The 13,919-nt window shown below is 36.2% G+C and overlaps 1 protein-coding gene across 3 annotated transcripts in view; it reads right to left on the reverse strand.

The window, feature by feature from the left end:
• The window catches only part of IL15 (interleukin 15), an 82,227-nt gene that overhangs the window by 41,312 nt on the left and 26,996 nt on the right, over window positions 1-13,919 (reverse strand). The window contains exon 1 of one of the 3 annotated variants that reach the window (XM_040473231.1): window positions 10,103-10,809. The exons of the other annotated variants lie outside the window; for them this stretch is intronic. The gene's annotated coding sequence lies outside the window, so the exon portion shown is untranslated. Of the gene's footprint in view, window positions 1-10,102; window positions 10,810-13,919 lie in introns of those variants that run through there. 3 annotated transcript variants of the gene reach the window in all.

Genomic DNA, 13,919 nt, shown 5'->3' on the forward strand with positions numbered 1-13,919 from the left:
ATATGAAAGAAAATCCAGGGAAATTACTAATGAAGAAGCTACAGGGAGAGAAAAACTCAGACCACAGCCAGTCTCAAGTTCCTAGATATGTGAGTAAGGAGATCATGGATAAGACCGGACAAGACCAGCAGAAAAGCTGCCCAGCCAATAGACAGAATCATGAGAAATAAGTGTTGTGGCTTTAAGCTACTAAATTTTGGATGTTTTGTTATACAGCAACATATAACTGATTCACTATATACAAATTTTTCAATCACGAGATTTAGAAAATATGTTAGTAATTTCTTGTCAACGTAACCCTCAGACTACCACATGAAATCATCTAAGCTTCCCTAGCACTCTGAAGTACCTTCCACACCCTCATTTTTTCCTCATATAACCTATGAGCTAGTTATTGTTATTCAGATTTAAGGAGGAGGAAACAAAGGCTGATTAGTTTACCTAGCTAGTAAGTGTGCCCACAAAACTGAGTCTTCCCACTGGTCTGTGAGCTTCTTTAGGTAGGGGTTATCCTACACATCTTTGTACCTCAAGTATATGCACGGTGACCAAAATAAAGAAGGTTATTTTTAAAAGGTTGGATGGATAAATGGGTGGATAGATAGATGGATGAATGGATGAATGGATTAATCTGCTGCTTCTGCTATTTTAAATATTGGAGAAAAATGATATACATGTAGCCCACCCCCACATCCAGCCCCTTCAAGGTCTTTCTTTTCCATGCTAGCTGTTTTGACTATTTTTCATCTGAGTTAGTACCTAGATATTTTATATTCTCGGTTGACTTCTCCTAAGTCAAATTCTATTTATCAATGTTTCCCTCAAAACTTAGAACCTGAAACTGAACATAATATTGTGCTTATCTAAAATAATTTTTTTTTTTGTAATCTGAACTCTGAATCTGCGAGAGAGTAATATTCTTTGTAGATTTCAAAAGTTTATCTGAAATAAAGTATCAACTTAAAGAAAACAGAATAATTTCTGGGTTTTAACAGGAAGATATTCAACCTCTCTAGAAATCTGTTGTAAAATGCAAAATGCTTTTGCTAAATTTACGATCAATAAAATTCAGTTAGGAAAATGTACTTACTCCATAGTAATCTACTCGAATTGAGGGAATAAGCAGACTCATTAATTTTGGCTATTTTAAGAATCTTCTTTGGATTGCACCATTGATTTTGGTTAATTTGTATATAATTAAAGAACTCAAGGGGCGCCTGGGTGGCCCAGTCAGTTAAGCGTCCGACTTCAGCCAGGTCACGATCTCGCGGTCCGTGAGTTCGAGCCCCACGTCGGGCTCTGGGCTGATGGCTCAGAGCTTGGAGCCTGTTTCCGATTCTGTGTCTCCCTCTCTCTCTGCCCCTCTCCCGTTCATGCTCTGTCTCTCTCTGTCCCAAAAATAAATAAACGTTGAAAAAAAAAATTAAAAAGTTAAAAAAACAAAGAACTCAAATTGTTTTATTACATTCTTTCCATTATGCATATATTTTGGTCAGTTTTAAAAGAATACTATTCCTTCCAATCCCACAGTTAAAACATAAATAATCCCAATGCCTTGAAGCCAAATGCAGCTAGCTACTATTCTTATGTCCTGTTTCATTCTATAGTTTATCATGATGAGAGCATCATAAACCAAAAGCTTCACTTTTTGTCTCTGTAACACCCAATAAGTCAAACATTATTTTACATCAATTTCTATGGAACTATGAAATTAAGAATTCTCTGAAGCAGTTTAACTCTTAAGTTCTAATCAATATTTTTAAAACATATCTATGTTAATTTTACTGAATATACTTTTGTATATGTTGATAGAGAAGTGTTTACAATGTAACTTTACAGAGCTCACAAAATGTAGAACATAATTTTATAAAATCTATTTCTAGGCAAAAATTTTCTCACTTTAAATATTTATATAATTTTATTTTAACAACAATATTCATTTGAATTAGAATACTGTATATAGTGTTCATGCTCACTAATGATTTCTCAAATCACATCATGCGAAAGATGAAGAATTCTAAATCTCTGACCCCAACAACTCTGCCAAGGTTCTGTTCTTTTGCAGTAAATTACAGCAGGTGTTGGCAAACTATGTCTTGATGGGGCAAATCAGGTTGCAGCCTGTTTTTGTTCTACAATTTTACCTTTTTTAAAAAATCAAAAGAAGAACTTAAAAAATTTAAAAAGATTACGTAACAGATTCCATATCTGGCCCACAAAGACTAAAATATTTACCATTTTGTCCTTAACACAAAATGTTTGTCAATTCCTGACCAATTGGTATTTCTAACTGAATGGCCTATCACTATCTCAAAATTAATCTAAAATCAAAATTTTGGGGGAGCCTGGGTGGATCAGTTGGTTAAGTGTCTGACTCTTGATTTCAGCACAGGTCACAATCTCATGGTTCGTGAGATGGAACCACACATTGGGCTCTGCACTGACAGCATGGAGCCTGCCTGGGATTCTCTCTCTCCCTCTCTCTCTGTGCTACCCCCCCCCCCCGTCTCTCTCTCTAAATAAATAAATAAACTTAAAAAAAATAAAAATAAAATAAAAATTTTTCTGCCCAGGCCTACAAAAATTCTTAGAGACTATAGCAGAGAAAGGAATACTTCCCAACATGCCCCCCCACACACAAAATTCTGCCAGACAATACTCTCTTCTGACAAATCTCCATTTATCTGAAATTCAGCAGTGGCCAGAACCTCTGTCTGACCCCAGATGGCCATCTCTATGTCTTCCTGTATCCCTGCTGCTATTTGTAACAACTTAATCTAGGCCTGTGTGTCCTTAAGGCTGAATTGCCTTGAGTACAATCTCTCTCTCTCTCACTCTTTGATTCTACTCTTTGTATTCCTTATGGATTCATTTAAAGCAATATTACTGTCACCCATATTTTATCAAATCTTCCTCCTGCGTACTATTATGTCTAAATTCCATGGCACCTTCAAAGTCCTACTTAATCAGGCACCTGCATTTCTAAATTTTCCATTTGGTTGCCAATAAGAAGTTACCTATCTCCCTCCAGTTGGGTCGATCACTTTACCACATTATACTTATGTTCCAATACTTTCAGATATATTAAAGAAGGATAATTTTTGGAATGTGATTAATAATATTAAAATAATAATTGCTAACGAATACCAAATACTATGTATCAGTTACTGTTCTAAGCTATACATATATTTTTAACTAAATTTTTTGTGATGGCAACTTTCTAAGGAAGGTAATTATTATCATCATTTTAAAGGTGAGAAATCTGAGGAACAGAGAAATTACATAACACACCTAAAGTTACACAGCTAGTAATAAGTAGCATCACTAGAGCAGGGAACCAAGCAGCCTGGCTTACATCCCTGTTTTTACCCCTGTGCTACACTCTTCTCAGTTAAGTCAATATTTACTCCTGTTTGGAAGATCCCTACCACCTAGCTTTCTGGAGGCTTCTGCCTTGAAAATGAAACTTGGTCTAGATAGAGTTTCTCCCACAGTAAAGAGTGAAAACACTATCTATGTATAAATGCTAGAAAACAGGTTGCCCTTGGAATCGGAAAGATGTGATGCAAGTAGATGTTTCAGCCAGGAGGGTAAGAAGGCTAAGAGAAACAGAGGTTGAAGAAGACATGTGTGCAATAAATTCTCCAGCCATGGGTGGATACCCTTGGGAAAGCGGGTTGAGAGGGCACTTGGTCCTGCCTCCCTGCTTCGCAATTCCTCATGGATACCAAATGTGATATCCATTCGGGAGGTAGCCGAATGTGATAAAAAAAAAAAACAAAGGATTAGCTAAGCAGAGGAAAGGACTGAGGTAACACAGCCAAGCCTCCTCCTCTCTGGAAGGAATTCAGGCGTGTCTGCCTAAACCCACAAAGAACACAGAAGATGGCTGAGAAAGAGCCAGCAGCTTGCACAGGAGAGGCAGCGGTGAGGTGGCGTAAAGGAAGCTGACCCTGGGACAACAGACATGGCTTAAAAGCATGGCCTGGTAACACAGACGGAGGCTCAGAGGATCTGTGGCATCTATCTTTCCAAACGCCTTCCACTTTAAAGAAAATATATCTCCACAAGGATACGCATATATTTTCCGGGAAACGTGGCACTAAGTATTATCTCTATCTCAAAAGCAATCATTTAGCAAATTTTAATAAAATTACAAAGTGGCTTAACCACAATTATAAAATATGTATTAGTAAAAGATAATCATGCATCCTGTGTACTCATTTAATGCACAAATTCCATCTCTGTAAAGTGAGCTTTACTAACAACAAAGACAGCAGACGAAGCTTAATATCCCATAAAATGTCAGCTTTTCCATCGAATATTTAAGTGATCTATTGCATCAGAAAATTAAAATTTAGATAGTGAATTACATAAGCTTACTAAGTGAGGTTAGCAAGTGAGGTTCATGTTAATATACATATATGACCAGCCCTCAGTATATATGTGTATATGGCTACCCCTCAGAGTGTTTTGACAACTTCCTAAATTATGTACACAATACCAAGACAAAAATAACACATTTCCCAATATCACCCACTATAAGAGAACTAAAAGAAAATAAGTGTTTGAAAGGTTAGAATTTGACTTCACTCCACCCTTCCTTCCTATAACTGAATAAACAGAGTCCTGAAAAGTAGAAGACAAACTTGTTTCCTAATCCTGCTGACTGGACAAAGCAAGCACATTTTTTGTTTTTGTTTTTTTTTTAAGGTGAGTGGCATGCTGAGAGTGAAAAAAGGGGTGTGAGTTAAACCACAGGTGCTCAAACACAGGGTGGGTGGATATGTGCTCTGACAAAGACAGGCCACTGCTATCCAAGATTCCAGTCAGACTTGCTTTGCTCAAGTTCATTCACTGTAAGTTATCCCATAGAAAAATCATACCATCACCTCAACAGATGGCAATAATAGTCATTGCTTTCTGAGCGCCAACTATGTTCCAAGGGCAATGAAAAACACATGAAAGGCTTCAGCTCATGTGCCATTTATAGAATGCCTATGAGGCAGGTATGATTTCTATCTGCACTGTATAAATGCTGACACGACTGCATAAGCCACTAGCCCCAGGTTCCAATGCAATGCTGTACTAACCAGTAGAGCAGGGCTTCAAATTCCAGTCAGTCCAATCTCTTAAATACTGCATCAGTTGTGCCCTAAAAATACCTTTGACAAAATTCACTACCCATTCTTTTTTTAAAAAAATAGTAAATTCTTAGTAATGGGGATAGAATAATTTCTTAATCAAATCTTCCTTAAACTAATACCAACTTCAAACCTACTAGCAAATCACTGTAAGTATCCCCACTGTATTCAAGAATAAGAATCGGGGCGCCTGGGTGGCGCAGTCGGTTAAGCGTCCGACTTCAGCCAGGTCACGATCTCGCGGTCCGTGAGTTCGAGCCCCGCGTCGGGCTCTGGGCTGATGGCTCGGAGCCTGGAGCCTGTTTCCGATTCTGTGTCTCCCTCTCTCTCTGCCCCTCCCCCGTTCATGCTCTCTCTCTGTCCCAAAATAAATTAAAAAAAAAAAAAAAAAAAAAAAAGAATAGATACTCTGATGGCTATTTTTCGGCACTTTCTTGGAATTTCTAATTAATACACATAATGCATAAAAATAAGAAACTACAATTATAATTATATTCAAAAACATAAAACTATTACTTACAGATTATACAATTGTAGTTTTAAGTTTTGTGGTTTTTTTTTTTTTTTTTTTTTTTGAGAGAGAGAGAGAGGGAGGCAGAAAGTAGTGGAGGGGCACAGAGAGAAAAGGAGAGAGAAAGAGAATCCTAAGCAGGCTCCACACTGTCAGTGGAGAGCCAGATGCAGGGCTCAAACCCATGAACAATGAGATCATGACCTGAGCCCAAACCAAGAGTCAGATGCTTAACCGACTGAGCCATCCAGACACTCCTCTACAATTGTTCTTTTTTATTCTACAATTATTTAATTAACAAAGCTAAGCAAATTACCTGAGATATCATACTAGACTAAAACAGCAAGGTTGCTTTTTTGTTTGTTTTTTTTAAATGTTTATTTTGAGAGAGAGAGAGAGAGAGAGTGTGAGCAGGGGAGGGACAGACAGAGAGGGAGAGAGAAAATCTAAAGCAGGCTCCTCACTATCACCCCAGAGCCTGACACAGGGCTTGAACCCAGGAACCATGAGTTCATGACCTGAACCAAAACCAAGAGTCTGACATCTGACTGACTGAGCCCAGGAGCCCCTAAAATCACAAGTTCTATGAGATGGTTTATAAAAAAATGAATGAAAAATAAAAATTAAATAACTACTTATTTTCATATTCATCATTCTATATCTTAGCAAGATAGAAAATTATCTAATTCACATTACCGACAAAATTATACAATACTCAGGAATGAATAGGATAAGGAATGTACTAGAACTATATAAAAAAATCAATAAAACTAGCTTGAAAAGCAAAAAGGACAATCAAATAAGTTGAAAGGCATATTTTATTGCTGGATGGTAACAATGTATATTACAGAGATATCATTTTTCCAAATTATTTCACAAGAAATGAAATTGGAAGTAAAATTGACAAAAAAAATTGACAAAGCAAGTGAAATTGACACTATGATTTTTAAGTTTATGTGGAAAAATACACTGGTAAAAATAATTTTGAAATATAAAAGTAATAAAAAATAACTAGGCCTAGTAGATGTTGAAATTTACTACAAAATGAAAATAAGCTTGTCACTGAAGGATTGATAGCTGTCTCAGTGAAAGAAATCTTAAAGCAGCAGGTAAGAGAATGTTTGCTATTTCACAAAAATTCTATACAGTCACTGGTTAGCTATTTAGGAGAAAAATTATATTCTCATCTCACTTCATATGACAAATTCCAGTTTGTAAAAAAAGACATCTAGAAAACAATATGTAAGTAAGCATCTGACTTCTGGATAGGCTTAAAGCAATTTTTTAAAACCTCAACAAAATAAGATTGATAGATTTGACAAAATAAAAACAATTAATTTCTATAAATTAATGTGCAATGAATAATAGGATAAACAGACTAAAAATGTGGAAATAAACATCTTAAAATGTACTAGTTCCTTATATATGAAATGATTATAAAATTTTGTAAGAAAAAATCTCTAAATATAAAAAATTTGAACAGATAATTTCAAAGAATAAAAATATAAATAACAAATGAACGCTTTAAAGAATTCAACCTACAGTAATCAACAATGCAAGATAAAATATGATTAAATTTAAAAATTCTCAAAAAATTACATTTTATTTTTTCTGGAAAGGTAAAACACGGTTGAATAACAAAACAATACGAAAAGGTATTCAGTTAGAAATTGTGCCGGGATTCTTTTCCCTGTCTATTCTATATTCTCTCCACATTCTTCTTTTTATTTAAACAACCTTTTGTATTAGCTCCTGTGAATTCTTGAAAGTTTCCTAATGAAATGCAAGCAAATTGAAAAGCATATACTTATATTCCCATATTCCCTAAATAAAATTAAAAAACAACTAAAAATTTGCATGAGGTTGAATATTTTTAATGAATTGAAAGACTATTTCTTGTTACATACACTACTTGTATTTCTTGCAAACTGTCTATTCATTATCATTATCTTTTTCCATTGTTCTATTGTTTTTATTTCTCCCCAACCCCACAGTTTCTAAAATATATTAGAGAAACAACTCGTGTTGATTGCAGAGGTAAATACTTTTCCCCAGCTTATCATTCTTCTTTAGAATTTCTCCAGAGTTGCTGTTTTTTGATTTTGTTGTCAACCAAAGGATTTAGTGAGTCAGATTTGTCTCTTTTTTTCTCTCTTTTAGATGTTAGAATCGAATCATAGTTAGAAATCTTTCCAGTTACATTTTTTGGGGTTTTCTAAGTATTAAGTCATCTACAAATAACAGTTTCTCTTGTCTAGCTTTGTTGATTAATAACTCTGGCATACTATTACAAATAGGTGTGAGAGCTGTGCGCCCTTATCTTGTTTGTCTTTTAGCAGAAATAGCAGAAGTGCCTCTAGCGTTTTGCCATTAATTATTTTTCTGTCTTTGGGCTGAGTTTGTGTGTGTATGAATGTGTGAGTGCATAAATAGTTTGTCATGGTTACAAAATGTTTAACTCTTACCGTATTGAGTTATCTCTTTTTTAAAAAAAAAACATCCAGAATGGCTGTTGAATTTTGTTAAATGAACACTCAGCATCTATAGAGATTAACACATAATTTTTTCCTTAGATTAATTAACATGATGAATTATTTTTAGTAGAGTTCATCATTTTTCATTCCTGGAATGATCTCTCCTTCATCATGATATATTACTCTTTGAATGAGTTGCTGGAGTCTTTCTCCTGATAATTTTCTGAAGAGTTTGCATTCCTATTTATAAAAGAAAGCATGAATAGTTTTCTTCTTGTGAAATTTTGACCAACCTCAGGTGTCAATGATATTATGACTTCATGAAAATAATTTAAAGTTTGTATTACTCTGAAAGGGGTTAAATCATACTTCTTTAAAAAATCATCAGAAAGAATATAATACACAAATGAGGAATATCATAATATCTAGTTAATAGTTAATATCTAGAGTACAACTTTAAGAAGATGCATGTTGCTGGGGCGCCTGGGTGACTCAGTCAGTCAAGTGTCCAACTCTTGATTTCAGCTCAGGTCGTGATCTCAAAGATCATGAGTTTGAGCCCCACATTGGGCTCTGCACTGACAGCATGCAGGCTGCTTGGGATTCTCTCTCTCCTCCCCTCTGCCCCTCCCCTGCTTTCTCTCTCTCTCTCTCTCTCTCTCTCTCAAAACAAATAAATAAACTTCAAAAAATTAAAAATTAAAAAGACACACATTGTTATATTTAAGGTAGCATATAAGAGTAAAATAAGATTAATTAACAAATTAATAGAGGAAAGGGATAATAAAAAGTTGATTAATCCACCCAAAGGCAAGAAAGGAGGAAAAAGCTACATACAGAGATGGGTCAAACAAGAAACCATAGTTGGATGGTAGATATAAACACAACCATATCAGTGATTATTTTAAATGAAAATGGACTAAACACTCTGAAAAAGACTAAGATTGTCAGGTGGAATTCAAAACAAAAATGTAAAACACAGCCACATGTTGTTTACAAGAGATGCACCTGTAACATGAGGACAAAGACATGCTGAAGGTAAATGGAAGGGAAAATATAGATCATGCAAATATATTGGAAAAAGCAGATGTTAAGCCAAATAACTTTATTAGAAAGACAGGAGGGTATTTCATACCCCTGCAAAGCTCCATCTACCAGGGGGATATCACAATCTAAAAGATAACCCTCTAAAAACCATAGCTTTAAATTTTATAAAGAAAATGAATAGAACTAAAGAAAAAACAGGCAGATGTCCCATTACTGTGGGTGATTTTAAAATATCTCTCTTACAAGTTAATAGATTGACAATAAAATAAAAATTCAGGAATGATAGGGTAGGTCTGAAAAAAAAAAACAAATAATAATAACTTGATCTACCTGACACGTACCCAACAGTGGCAAAATTCACACTTTTTTTTAAGTTACTCCTGGAATATTGGCCAAAATTCACCATATGCTGGGCCATTAAGCAAGTCACTACAAAATTAAAAGGACCAAAATTATTCAATGTTTCTTCTCTGATAGAATTCTGGCTGCAAAATCAATAACAAAAAAGATAACCAGGGAATTTTTAATTGCTTGAAAATCGAGCAGTATGTTTTGTGAGTAACAAGTGAATCAGAGGAGAAATCCCAATGGAAACCAAACAATAAAGAAATGAAATCATCATCAGGCACAGAAGAAGTATTCCATTAAGGAGTGGAATTCCAGGCAAGCAGGAGGAAGTGAAAATGGGAAAGAAGCAGGAGCGGGGAGAAAGCCAGCAAAAGGGCTACTGTGAGGCTGGCCATTTCTAAGTGCGCACAGTGACAAAAACCGCACCTTCGTGGTTATTCACAGGCGGAGAAAAGGGCAAGAATTTGTTACTAACCGCTGAATCACACTACTCAGGATGAGCTACAGAGCCTGTTAATTTGTTCACATTTTCATGTCAGGAGGAAAGTCCAGGCAAGAAGTCCATGACTTGGCCCCACCTGGCGGCATGCACCTTGGGAAGTCCCTCGGAGTTTTTAAGAGGTGGTTCATGCATCTCTTCTGAGCTCCTCAGCTTCGTCACTGGAACCTGCCACCAAGTTACACAGCCCCCCTTCCATCCAATTGCATTCCACTCCTTTGTGAAAGATGTGTTCTGTGAGATCTGTTACCAGTGGAACAAAAAATCTTTCTCCATTTCTTACAGCAATGACTTCCTGCTGGAGCTTAGTTCCCACTGGGAACAGGGTTCTTTCCTTGTTGGACTACTTATCTGCCTGGGACTACTGACATTTGCAACAGGGCCCCTCCCATACTGCCATTCCTCTGTGTCACTCGGCAGGGCTTCCTGCACAAATTCTGCTGGCCTCAGTTGCTTTCGCCTACGCTGACACATGTTTTGGATTTTATGGCTTTTCATTGTCTCTGCGGTTTACGATAGACTTAGTTTTGAGTCTCCCTACAATTCCATTCTATATGGTTTCTAGGAGGAAGATTACCTTTGGCCCAAACTACTGCCCTATTCATCGTGGAACCAGGAAGAATTGTTTTAAAACCGTTAAATGTCACTGGTGAGGATGCAGTGTCATTAAGGCTCATGAAATGCTGACGAAGGTATAAATTTGTACATATTTCCTGGAATATGTGTTGAGCACCGTTAAAATATTTAAGGTGTCAGACATATTAATTCTCCTCCTAGAAAATTTTTCTTAACACAATTGTTAGAAATCTGGACAGTAATTTATTCAAAAATAAATTCACACAAATATTATTTTGAATAACTACAAATTAACAAAATCATAATGGACTGTGATACATTTTTTGTCATTTTATTTATTTATTTATTTATTTATTTATTTATTTTAATGTTTATTTACTTTTGAAGGAGAGAATGACAGAGTGTGAGTGGGGGGTGGGGCAGAGAGAGAGGGAGACACAGAATCAGAAGCAGGCTCCAGGCTCTGTGCTGACAGCTCAGAGCCTGACGCGGGGCTCAAACCCACAAACCACGAGATCATGACCTGAGCAGAAGTCAGACATTCAACCGACTGAGCCACCCAGGCACCCCTATTTATTTTTTTAATTTAATTAATTTATTTTTTGAGATATAGTGAGCAAGTGAGCATGAGCAGAGGAAGGGCAGAGAGAGAGAGGGAGAGAGAGAATCCCAAGCAGGTCCTAAGCTGTCAGCACAGATGCTGACATGGGGCTTGATCTGATGAACCATGAGATCATGACCTGAGCTGAACTCAAGAGTACAATGCTTAACAGACTGAGCCACCCAGGCACCCCTTTTTTAAACCTCAGTATTATCCTCACATTAAAATAATATTAAAAATACTCACAGTATTAACACCTCACAGTATTAAAAATAATACATTACTTATGTAATGTCACAGGGAAATGTCACTGTCTGCTGTTAAAAAACAAAACTACAAGGCAAATGTTCAAACCTTTTTATATCAACTATGTAGAAAAAACAATGCAGCAAGTTGCCGATTAGTATCGGAAAAATTACTATCAGAAAAATAGTAAGAGAAAAATTTTTAAACTTGACATAAATTGAATTAAATGACGGTGACTCAAGGCCACCCTAGCCTGGAGGTTGCAGCCCTGGACAAAATAAAAAAGGAAGGGGCTTTGAGTGAACGCATGCACAGATGAGAGCCAACATAACCTGGTCTGTACCCAAATTCATCTTCCTAAGTGCATTTTTTTCTCAGAATATAAGAAAGGAAACAAAGATAATAGTAAATACTACAAGTGAGATTCAGTTAGCATAAATGTCAATGCAGCCAAAATCTCTTGAGCATAGTCTAGTATGTTTCCCAACAGATTACCCAAAATAAAAGCTACCTTCAAAGGAGCATCCCATAGAAATAAAACCTTTCTGGATCCTTGTTACAGTAACCCAGGTGCTCATTAAGGAGCATCTTAAAATTGATGGTCTGCTTTTACTATACAAATTGTAAGAGATACATCTTTATTTCTACCTAGCCTGTATTCTTCTCAACCCTCCCTCACATCAGACAAGAACAACTCTCACAGGCCTCCACAAAATACCCACACCAAAACACCTCTGTTTTGAAGTACCCCTTGGAAGCAATAACTAAAAAAATCTAGGAATCAAGGAGAATCAGAAAAACAGAAAGCACATGACACTTGGCTTATGACTTCAAAACAAATGAGGGGAGATTCCTGTTTAGTTTCTTGCATACTGCAAGAATGATTTCATTTAAAGAAAATTCCCCCGTTTCTTGCTCTGGCATTGACCATAATGGAATTTTTAAAAATGTGTTTATTCATTTTCATAAATATCTAGAAATGACAAGACATCTAGAAATTCAAAACTATGTCGCTATGGTAAGAATGTCACAAGTTCTACCTCTCAACATCCAAAATGTTCTCCTGCTGCTTCTCTGAGCTCCCAATGGTGGCAACATCTGTTATGTGTCTACCCTAAGACTATCAGTAGGTTGTTTCTTGAATATGGGGAATACTTTTTTTTTAATGCTTATTTGTTTTTGAAAGAGAGAGACAGAGCATGATCAGGGGAGGGGCAGAGAGAGAGGGAGACACAGAATCCGAAGCAGGCTCCAGGCTCTGAGCTGTCAGCACAGCCCAATGTGGGGCTCAAACCTGTGAACTGCGAGATCATGACCTGAGCTGAGGTGGGACGCTTAACTGACTGAGCCACCCGGGTGCCCCTTGAATTTGGGGAATTCTTAATAATTCTAGGAAATAGAGCGGTTTCAAGGAAGCATATGAAGCATGCTCTTCATACTTTTTCTTTCAGTTTATATTTCCTTTATTTTCTGATGGCAGAAATGACTACACAAGAGAGGAATTAGCTTTTTCCTCCTAGGATTCTTGTAGAGTTTCAATTCTTATAATCATTTTTACTTGCTCTATTGTGTATCCTGATCTGTACACATACCACAGGATTTCTTCTGAAGGAATAAATGTAAATTATAACTGAAAGTAAAAAATGAAAGGTGTGCTTTCACTTTATTCAAAAAGAAGTCAGTTCCTTGAATTTCCATTTCTGTGACATTCTTTTGTTTAATTCCTGAGACTGAATTTGACTTCACATTATTCTCAATATTTTCAAAAGTTTCCATGGGTCATTCAAAATATCTGATCTACATCATTGTCTAATTTCTTTACATTAGTGAAATCATTCAGAAATTGGGTGGTTGGATTACATATAGTGTTTAGTTTTGAGCATCTCAGTTCCTTTAAAATTAACCTAATACTATAGCAGAAGGTGAGATACACATTGTCATCTTCTTATATGCTCAGGGTAGGCAACTTTTGACCCACAGTCCAAACCTCACCCACCACCGGTTTTGTAAATAAAGTTCTATTGAGACAGAGCCACACCTATTCACGTCTATGGCTGCTTTCCAGGAATAAAGGCAGATTTGAGTAATTTCCACAGATCATTTGGCTCATAAAGGCTAAAATATTTATTATCTGGCTCTCTTCAGAAAAAAAATCTGCCTACCTTTGTAGGTACAGTGCCTCCTGTCCTCAGAAAAAACTTTAAACATTTTACGACAAACAGCATTTTCCTATAAACCAAGATGTTCATGTTTAAAAACTAAGAATGTGTGTGTGTGTGTGTGTGTGTGTGTGTGTATAAAACTTCAACCGGTTTTTCACATCTTCCTTATTATTAGTTACATTATTACATAAAAGAATCTATACTACATGATATAATTCTTAAAAACTTATTTATACAACCTCCTGTGGGCTGGCTGTGTGCTAACATTGATTTCTTTGCTTCTTCTGACAATACCAGTATGGCACATGATG

This window comes from Herpailurus yagouaroundi, unplaced genomic scaffold (assembly GCF_014898765.1).
Source record: "Herpailurus yagouaroundi ecotype Mexico unplaced genomic scaffold, PumYag 28, whole genome shotgun sequence".
NCBI lineage: Eukaryota > Metazoa > Chordata > Mammalia > Carnivora > Felidae > Herpailurus > Herpailurus yagouaroundi.